The sequence below is a fragment of the Chroicocephalus ridibundus genome, chromosome 7, assembly GCF_963924245.1.
Source record: "Chroicocephalus ridibundus chromosome 7, bChrRid1.1, whole genome shotgun sequence".
NCBI classification, from domain to species: Eukaryota; Metazoa; Chordata; class Aves; order Charadriiformes; family Laridae; genus Chroicocephalus; species Chroicocephalus ridibundus.
This window is the reverse complement of record NC_086290.1, coordinates 54,831,514-54,841,601: the sequence shown is the minus strand read 5'-3', so window position 1 is coordinate 54,841,601 and position 10,088 is coordinate 54,831,514. Positions and strand designations below refer to the sequence as shown.

Genomic DNA, 10,088 nt, shown 5'->3' with positions numbered 1-10,088 from the left:
CACGGGCCTCCTCCAACCCCTCTTTCTCCCTCTCCCCCTCTTCTAGCACCCCACACCCCTCACATTCTACCCCCCACCCCGGCTCTCTCCTCTCCCTCAGCACCCCCTCGCCATAACGGCCCCCCTCATCGCCCCGGTTCCCCCCCCCCGGCAAACCGCCTCCCTCGCCCCCTCCTCACACAGCCCCGCCCCTCCCGCGGCGAAAGGCGGGGGGGGGGGGAGAGGGCGGCGAAGTCTCGCGAGAGGGGCGGGCGGGGGCCGTTGGCTGCGGGCAGCGCGGAGCGGCGGCGACGGAGCAGCCGGAGCCCGGGCGGCGCTGAGGGGAGGCGGCAGGCAGGGAGGCAGGCGGCCATCCCGGCGCGGCGCGGCCCGGCCGAGGGACCCGCTCCGCCGCGGCAGGCACGGCCGGCGCCGCCGCCCGCCCTGCCCGCACGCTGTGCCCCCGCGGCGCGGCGCGGCCTGGCCGCGGCTCGGCGAGCGGGGCCCAGGCGGCGGCGGCCGTGGTGGTGGAGACGGCGGCGGCTGGGCGCTCCGCCGCGCCTGCCCTGCCATCTTAGGTGCCGTGCCCCGCCGCCTTTGTGCCCGCCGCGCCCGGGCACCCGCGGGGGCCGGGCCCGACGCCCCTCCGGGGGCGCCTCCCCCCGCGGGGCCGCCGCCCCTTGCCCCGCTCCTCCTCCTCCTCCTCCTCCTCCTCCTCCTCCTCCTCCTCCTCCGCGGGGGGCCGACCGGCGCTCCCAGCCCGGCTGCGGCGGAGGGTAAGGCGGGCACCGTGACGGGGGGCTCGGCCGGGGCGGGTCGGCGGCGGGGGCGCCCCCGGGAGGGGTGAGGGAGGAGAAGGCGGAGGAGGAGAAGGGAGGGGGGGGGGCCCGGTGGGGCCGGCGCCTCCCCCGCCGCGCTCTGCGGCAGTGCCGCAGGACTCGGGGCTGCCGCCTCGGCCCCGGCGGCGGGCGCGGAGCGGCGGCGGGGGAGCGGGAGGCGAAATGGCGCTTCCCCTCAGAGGGGCGGCCGCCGCCGGCGGGGTGTTCCCCGCGGCCGCCGCTGTCAGGGGCCGGCAGAGGCCTAGGGCTGGGGCCGGGCTGCCGGCACCACCGGCCAGGCGTGCCCGACGCCTCCGGCCTTTTTGTCTGCGCGGCTCCGCTGGGCTCCGTCGGCCGAGCCCGGATCCCCCCGGGGGGGCTGGGTGTCCCTCAGAGACCGGCGCGGATTCCTGCCCCCTTTTTCCCCCCCCACCTTTTTCCCTTCCCCCCCCCCCCCCCCCCCTTCCCTACCCCTCGCTCCTCCCCAAGTGGTGAGTTCTCAGTGTAAATACCATTTTGTTCGGTGCCGATACGGGATTTGGAGGAAAGTGACCTATTTTAAAGACCTTTTATCGCTTCCCCTCAGCATTGCATGTGGCGGACGATTCCGTTAGCCAAATAGCGTTTCCCAACCATTTTAATTTGTCAGATTAAAACGTCTCATGGAGGCTAGATTTCTGCAACCCGCGTGTGGGGATGTCTTTAGAAATAGCCTTCAGCCTGCTTTGCTGCAAGCATCTTTGGAGCATTAAGAGTTCACCTTTGTCACTGTGAAAGCAGAAATAAATATAAAGGCGATACCTGTAACATGCAGTTGTACCATTGTGTTGGGCGCGGTACAAGAAATGGGGGGGGGGGGGGGGAGAAGAAGAGAACCAGGGATTAAAATGGTTGTTGTCAAATGTAGATCTTTCCCTGTCTTAGAAGAAATGACAGAATGGTATTAAGCTGGAGGACTTTCATTTATTTTCTGAGAAAAACGCTTCGTGTTTATCGTGCTTGTCTCCTGCTTATCACGGTATGGAGTACTTCATTAGGTGGCATTTTAGTGGCTGAGTTGGTTAAATAGCAGTTGCATTAACTAGTTGAACAAATTGTGTCCTTCACCTTTGGCTGTTTGAGAGCCCTTCCAGCAGTGTGTCCATGCATGCCAAGGACGGATTAATAAGATGTTACCTAAAGGTTTGAATGTTATTGATTCCTTACTATTAATGCTATTTATAGTGCATCTGACATGGCTCTTGGTTTATGTATTTGGATAAAGGTTATCAGCTTGGAATGCTTCAAATGAAATGTTCTCAAAATGTCAACCCTAATATTATATATATTTTTATACAACATATATATATATATGTTGTTGAACAGTGTAGTTCACATCTTTAGTGTCTGAAAAACACCTTTAGTAGATACCACATCACAGTAGTGAAAACATGGTGAAAAACAGTGATATATTTTGGCACTAGTGAAGGTTTGTTTTCATATTCCAGGATTACAGAATAACATCTTCTGTTGCAATAAATCTGATTTTAGATACATGTTTCTTGAAACTACTTTGAGCCTACATTTTCCTTGCCTTTGTGCCTGTTCATAGTGAGCATGTCATAGTTTTTGCTACTTATGTCCAAGGGCAAACCTAATCAAGGATTGGTTTGAGCCTTCATATTAGATTCTCCACAACACTGGCCTAGTTCTGACTGGTATGTTTGTCATTTTTAGGACTCCTCTTCCTTTTATCTGAAGACTGAATTACATTGATAAACTTGAACCTTAATTTGTCCTTTGAACTTGAGAGAATGTTTTTCTCCTCTGTTAAGAATTTCTCATTGAAGAGAAAGTGATTCTGCTAGAACAGCTTAAATTAAATTTAATCCTGTTGCCTGAGGTAAAAACACCTTGGATAGTTTGATTTTTTTTTTTTTTTCTTTTTAACTAGGCTGAAATTAAGTGCTGCATGTAGAGGACCAGATGTTGGCATTAAAATTACGTACAGATAAGGTGACGTAGGCCTCAAGTTAGACTATTGGAAAAAGTTATCTATCGTATGTCCTTCTGTTAAATTCTGGTGTAAGCTAAGCTGGAGAATTTTAAATGTTTACTTCCATCTAAGTAACATTTCCATTTGTGCAGCTTTCATCTTCACCTATCCATTATAATTCATCATTTTTTTGTCACTAGAATACCATATTTTTAATGAGTTGTAAGACAGCCTCAGTTTTTATGTTTGGTGAGATACATTAGAAGAGAAGCAAATATCACACTAATAATTAGATCTTCAGATGTATCCTAGTAGTGGATTTCCTGTAATGAGGATGTTTTTGTAGAGAACAATAGATATGGCAACGAATTCAGAGATTTGTTTTAAAGATGTTGTAGGTAGCGGACTTTGTAGTAGCGAGTTCCACTTTGACAGACTGATGCATGCTCAACAGGAGCATTAGGTGGTTTCCAGGTACTTCGTTTTCAGGTGCTAATTCTCTTTCTAGCAAAGACAGACTGGATGTACTACTACTGTTGTCTCTCTTGTCTGTCTCTTCTGCAAGGGTATACTTCTGCTCTAACTTAATAGGTGCTACAGTCATTTGCAAAATATGCCTCATATAAGTTTATTTGACAGTACAGATGTTTTGTCAAATAAGAAAATGTTTAGGGTTGATATGGTTCTCTTTGTTTTCCAGAAGTGGTAAGGAAGCTATGATAAATATCATTTGTCTTACTCCATTCTCAATGTATTTTGGAGAACACTTGTATAATCACTAAGATCCTATCTTAGAAGCATTTTCTCTTGTGTTTCTCTTCATATTAAAATCATGTAAACAACATATTGTTCTGTTGAAGTGCACATTAGAAACTACAAAAATCTTTGGTATTACCAGTGGTAACCCAGGCTCTTGTCTTCTGAATTACGGTGTTTATGGCTGGCCATTACATTTTTTTCTGTTCAAGGTTTTTAGTTGTATTTCCTTATGTGAACCTGGACAAAAGGAAGAGCTTAAGTTCAACTCTGGACCAGAGTCATGTCTGCATTAGAAAGTTATCGTGGGTCTGACAGCGGGGTTTCGGTTAGGGGTAACACAGATGTCCTCCCTTGGTTAACCATGTTTGAGACCAGCTTGCCTATAACAGTACAGAGAGAGATGATTCAGTACCTTCCAAGACTGATGGTTGTCCTTTCTGTTACAACTCCTGAATGTGTCTTACTCTTACAAACTGCTCATTCCTGACCAACGCGATGCAGGATGAAACCACGGTCTGTGCGGTCTTGTGCTCACTGGTGAGTTCCTGTTACACTAGAAATTGATTTAGGTGCGTGGTCCTGTCCTCCACATGCTTTTCCGTGTGTGTCATTCCGTTGGCACTGGTCTTTGCTCCTGCCCTGAGCCACACCAGCAGAAAGCTAACCTAAGGAAAAACGCAGAGTTTTGTGCCAGCTTGGTGATCTGAAATGGCTCAGTGCACAGATAGGAGATGCAAGAGACAACCCAAGGGACTGGGCTGCACCGCGACAGCCAGCAATTAGATCAGTTTGTGCTGCCATGGAACCACCGCTTGATCAAAGAGAAATGTTTGGAGACAGAGATGGTTGGTGGCACCTTTTCCTAACGTTGTACTAGTTTCAGGATTCTTTGTTTTCATTGTTCTTTAGCATGCTGAGGAGTTGCTTGTCATACATTGATTTCTGTGTGGAGAAGAGACTGGAAAAAATCCAATGGATAAAGGGTCAGAAAACCACTAATCCCCTCATGTGAAGTTCCAGAGGGAGCTCAGCTGTGCAGAGCTGCAAAGCAGAGTCCTTCCTGGGAAAGCAGAACTTAAAATGTAAAAACGTGAAATCAGAGGTGAAGTGCAAAGTGTCTGAGGTGGAAAAAGCGTGCACAAAACAGGAGGAAAGGATGGAGAGCTATTTAAAAGCACAGTCGGCTTTTAGACACTGTATTCCCTCCTCCTTGTCTAAGTGCTCATTTGCAGTACAAAACATGGAGGAAGGAATACTTTCTGAAGGTCCTTAGAAACACAATGGACATTAGACAGCACAATGGGTGCTCCAAACATGGTTTCTTAAAGCAGTTTTGAAACAAATATATTGGTGATCGTTGGAATGACAGTATTTTTTTAATTACCAAAGGGAAGCCATTGAGAACTCTTAATACTTTGTCAGAAATTAGTGCATTGTTAAGCCTGACAATTACTTTTTTTTTTTTTTTTTTAACATCCTGCTAAATCTGGATTTCTTTGCCAGAAGAAAAGGCAAGGTAGCCACTGTAAACATAGCATGAAATTGCCAAAGCAGCAATAAGTTTTGTCTAAACAGAAAAGTTTCTCCAGTTTAATCGGAGCTTGCTGAGCCCAGCTATGCAGAGTTAGTTACGCACCTACACTGCAGCTTAGAAATGAGGTTTTCCTTCTCTTAGGGACATGGTGAGGACAGCCCAACAGGCATTCCGAGTTACAGTGATGATGGCTTCTTAATACGAGTGGACAGTAGCTAATAGTTTTGCCTGTTGTATTGCTTGGCTGGAAGCAGTTTTGATTTTTCTCTGGGGGTCAGGATGGGGTGACAGCATGAGATTTACATATTGAATATTGTCCTTAGAGTGGAAAAGGCTAGAAATGTTTTGTTTTGGGGGAAACTTAGATCTTGAGGAAAGAAGTCAAAATCACAGAACTCTAAAGCTGGCAGGCTCTGCAGTTTTCGGTGCCTGTGATCTTCCACTGACCCTTATTAGAGTCCTGGCTACAGCCATGCAAATATTTTCTTTAGAGTGAGATGTAATTTTATAAAAACAGTTTTCTCCTGTGCTCATCAAGTGTAGCATGTTTACGGGGCGGCCGTCTATCAGAATGTAGGTGAGTGGTGCCTGTGAATGTAGCTGGAAGCTTTTGCTGCGTGTCCGTGATGTCAAGCCATATCTAAAAAGTAAATGTTGATGTTTCATGTTAATGTCAGAGATTCTTACAGCTTTTAGACTGAAAACCAATGTGTATTATACCTGAATTCTTAAAATGCAAATAAAGTTGTTTTCAGTCTCTTACTTAGTTCAGCTAAACTTCAAACCCCATTTTTCTTCCCTTTACTCTGCTGCCATTGACCGAGCATCAGTAGACACAGTTTTTGAGGGGTTAGATCCTGTAGGATCAGTCCCTCTCTTTGCATTGCTGGTTCAGCTTCAGTTCATTCTGGTCTGTCTGATTTCTAACCTGGGGAAAGCCATGCGATCTAGGAGCATGGGAAAGTGGAATATGTGAATTCAAGTATGTTAAAAGGGTAAGGAACATTTCTTATAACAGTTTTTGGCTTGTTCCTCGTCCGTGTGTTAAGTCTGTTTTACAAGCATCCAGCAGTCCTTCCTCTTCCCTGACATACTGCTACTCTAAGGCAATAACAGACCCATGGGCCCCTTCCCAGAGAACAGTTGTATTGGGATTTCTTGGAAAGAATCGCATGTGGTATAGCACATGTTTGTTATTTTTGCCTTCCTTCCCCTTCTTAATATGCAATTCTTATTTCCCGCCTCAGTCCCCTTTTAATTGGTGACTGTCACTCCCTCCCCCAGTTGAGGAGATGAGAAGAGAGGTTATTTTTGCTAACGCTGTTTCTCAAATAGGCCACGGGTATACAGTAAGTAGTGCAGTAACTTTCTCCATGGGAAACCGTCAGTTATTAGGATTTCTCAAGCTGCGTCCCGGTGGCAGTGCAACATGTTTCTTCTTTAGTTCTGGCTTGCAGTTGTCACCAGCACTGGCTCCTCCCAGTTCCCACTTCCTTGTAACCCAATCTGAATAAAGATCATGGGATTTGAATGTGCCTTGCTTTTCTGCTGCTGCTCTGAATGTTTGGGTTGTCTCCGTGTTCTTCGTAAACCGTACACTGTGATCTTTGCTTTTTTGGCTTTGCCTGTTCCAAAAAGCAGTTGACAGTTGTTAAAATCAGTTCTGGGCCAGCCATGATTTGATGCGATTAAACTGTGTTAAATATGTTCCAGAATTGTTTCTTGGCCTAGATAGCAAACTAGTTAAACCCTAGTTTTGAAATCTATTTATGTGTGATTTGGCCCTGTGCCCCTAGGTAAGCTCTCTTCAAGCACCTCTTCAAGGGTCAAACAGAGCACAGGATCTTCTGCCTTAAAATCCACCACCCTCCTGTATCTCCTCTTTTTTTTTTTTATTACTCTTTGCATATCGAAGTCTTGTCTTGAGAATTATGTACCGGGCTAACTGTAGTAATGTGGTTTCACCACCCATAAAGACAAACTGTGTTGCAGTGATATGATTTTCCCTGGCATCAGCTGAACTGGTACAAACCCCACTTTATACATGCTCAGTACATCCTAGTATGCAGGCAGGCTCCTAGACTGAGGTTTTTATGAAGGTTTGCAGCTTTACTTAAAAAAGAGGGTAACCTTGACAAAATTTCACGCTGGCTTCTAGAAGTGCGTATCAAAGTTTGGAAGGAAATAATGATATGTTTCAGAGGCAGTGCCTTGCTAAGAATGCCAAGCTCCTTTTTTGTTGTAGGTTAATTGCCATATAGGCAAACACTGAACTCTTACCTGGGATTTTGGCTTCATTTTCCTTCTTCCCTTTCCACACAAAACCCCCTCTAAACCATGCTTTGAAGTATTTTAAACTAGGTTAGTCTCTGGCTGGAGGTGTGTGGTAGAACCTCCTGTTAATTCTTGCTGGGACCTGCCCGTTTTGCAGCAAGAATGCGGGCGAACCCATCTGAATGCTGATCATCTGTCCTTTGTGGAGGATGGAAGATTATTTTTCCTTCATTTGACACAACATATGGGCAAAGGAATCCTAGAGCATCTCCATTCCAAAAGCCACGTCAAGTGCCCAGAGCCCTTTGTTGGTGCCCATGGAGGTGAGGGAGGATACTCGGTCTAAGCTCAGTTGTTTGCATGACAATCACTGGAGATACTTCCTTCTCCCACTATCAGAAGATGTTGCTGTGAGCTGCTGGCTCAGAAGTTGACCACGTTCTTCCCAGACCAGCCTACGTAGCAATCCTGAACTGGCCAGGATCTTCAAAATTTTGCTCTTGCTGACTGGGAAGACAGAGCACAGGGTCCCAAATGCTAAAATAACCTGTACTTAAGAAGAGGTGATGATGCATGCTTTTTATCCAAAATAAAACACTATGAAAGAAGCGAGTTCTCATCCTCACTGCTACTTTTGATTTCATTGCAATACTGATGCAATGAATTTATTTTCGAAAACAAGACTGGGCAAAAGATTTGTTCCTGATTTGACAATAACAAGCAGAGCACCTTGGATACTAGACTAACATGGAAATAGTTTACTTATAAAGAACATGAGTTACGTTCAGTACCTCATAATTAGTTGGGAAAACATAAAGAGCGTTTAAAGAATCAGTTGCTAGTTTATTGAAAAAGATTTGACATGCAGGTTTTGATGCATACTGTTTTTTAAAATATTTTGGAAACATCCCTACGTTTTCTAAAATACTTTAATGGTAGGTGCTTTTTCTTAAATAGCTCCTATCTCTTGAAAATATTACTTCACACATTATTTTAAGTATCTTGTAGTTTCCCCTGTTGCAGGAATTGGTAATTGTGGGCGACTGTGCAGGCGGGCCGTCACATGGGGCTCTGGAGTCTTTCCACAGTGGCTGGTCCAGCACCATTGTGTGTGATCCTTATTTGAGTAGTCTTCCCATTTGCACGTTCTGGTATTGAAAATTAATTACTGTAGTGACTATAAATTGATATAATCACTATGCTTTTTGTAGGTATTACAAATATTTTTATGTTTAAATAGAAATAGCTATCATTAATATTAATATGATGAGAAATGAAATATTAATACATAAATAGAATTTTAAGTAAGCTATAACACAGAAAGATTAGCTTACGTATGTGATGTTTTTATACTTTTCTCTGAGTTGGCAGGATAATAATAGTAATTCCCAGTTCTTAATTTCATCCATAAATCTCAAGGTATTTTAAACGAATGATGAATGCATATTTATTTTTCACATTTACAAGGTGGGGATCCTGAAGTACGGGTAGAGGAGTGAGTGATTTGCCCAGTGGAGCTGGTGACAGAGGTAGAAGAATTTGTCTCCTTAGTCTCCAATTAATATCTGACCAGCAGGACACCAGTACCTCCTGGGTTGTGAGGTAGAAGCAGAAGCATATGCGATGCTGCGTTGTCTGTGGGCTGTGGTGGAACAGCACAGACCTCAAAGTTCAGCAGCACCACCGTCCCAGATCTCTTCCCGAAAGTCTGGCTGACCTGCTAATAATGCAGGGGATTGGGGTTTTTGTTTCATTGTATAAGCACTATGTAGGTTTTTTCCTATCATAATGGCAATTTAATTTGTTCATGAATGAGCTGGTAAATCTTGACATTTGTAACATGGTATGCTACTATGTGTTGCCTTTGCAAACACACACAAAAGAAGTAATTATTATTTTTAAAATAAATATGAAAGGGACCTTTAATGCATTGTAAATCAGTCCCTGAACTTAACAAACAACAAACTAAGTCTTTTCATTTTGGGAGTCAGACACACACAGGGATAACTGCGGACAACTCACCTAAATAAAAAAACCTATTATTGTGCATATATAGTTGTAAGACTTGGGGATTGTCTGGACATCTTTATGGGGATCTGTGGAGGCAGAGTGTATCCTCTTACCCTGTTTGTGCAGTTCCTACTACAGCTGAATCTCACATTCACATCTTCCGAAGGGTCTAGTGATTGTGTAACGCAAATGCATGCTGCTGTTCTTTGTAAAAGGCTGAAAGCGTTCCCACCTGATGCACTGGGAAGGAAGAGCTTCGAGCCCCTGTACCTGTCAGCAATCTGTAAGCATTGCTGAGCGAGCCGTTGCTTGGCTCATCATCACAAGTAACTTTCATGTGTTCTAGATTCTACTTGAACTGTCTCTGCAGAGAGGTTTACAGTGTTGATATTCATTTAAAGCATATCTATGCAGTAAAATTGCTGGGGCTTATTTGGAAATAATAAAACTAAGGGTTTTTGTTGCGTCAGTCGTGTTATTTTTAAACTAGAATAACCCAAGAAGCATAAAAACCTTGACATTTGAGTACCTGTGTGGGAATTCTCAATATTTTGGGACCTTGGTTTTCTGAGGGATTTTTGTTCAAAGCTGTCGCAGCCACAGAGTATGAAATTCAGCAAGTTTTCTCCAAGATCTGCTTTCAGCTTTGAACTAATGCTGGTTTGAAGTAGATTGTACCTGTTTATCGTGTGCATTGCAAAATCTACCTACCTATTTACATAGGTGTTGGGGAAACAAG

The 10,088-nt window shown here is 45.0% G+C and overlaps 1 protein-coding gene across 1 annotated transcript in view; it reads left to right on the top strand.

Moving 5' to 3' along the window:
- The first annotated feature begins 252 nt into the window (after positions 1-252).
- TAOK1 (TAO kinase 1) overlaps positions 253-10,088 on the top strand; it is a 73,550-nt gene continuing 63,714 nt past the window's right edge. The window contains exon 1 of the mRNA XM_063341830.1: positions 253-755. The gene's annotated coding sequence lies outside the window, so the exon portion shown is untranslated. The remainder of the gene's footprint in view (positions 756-10,088) is intronic.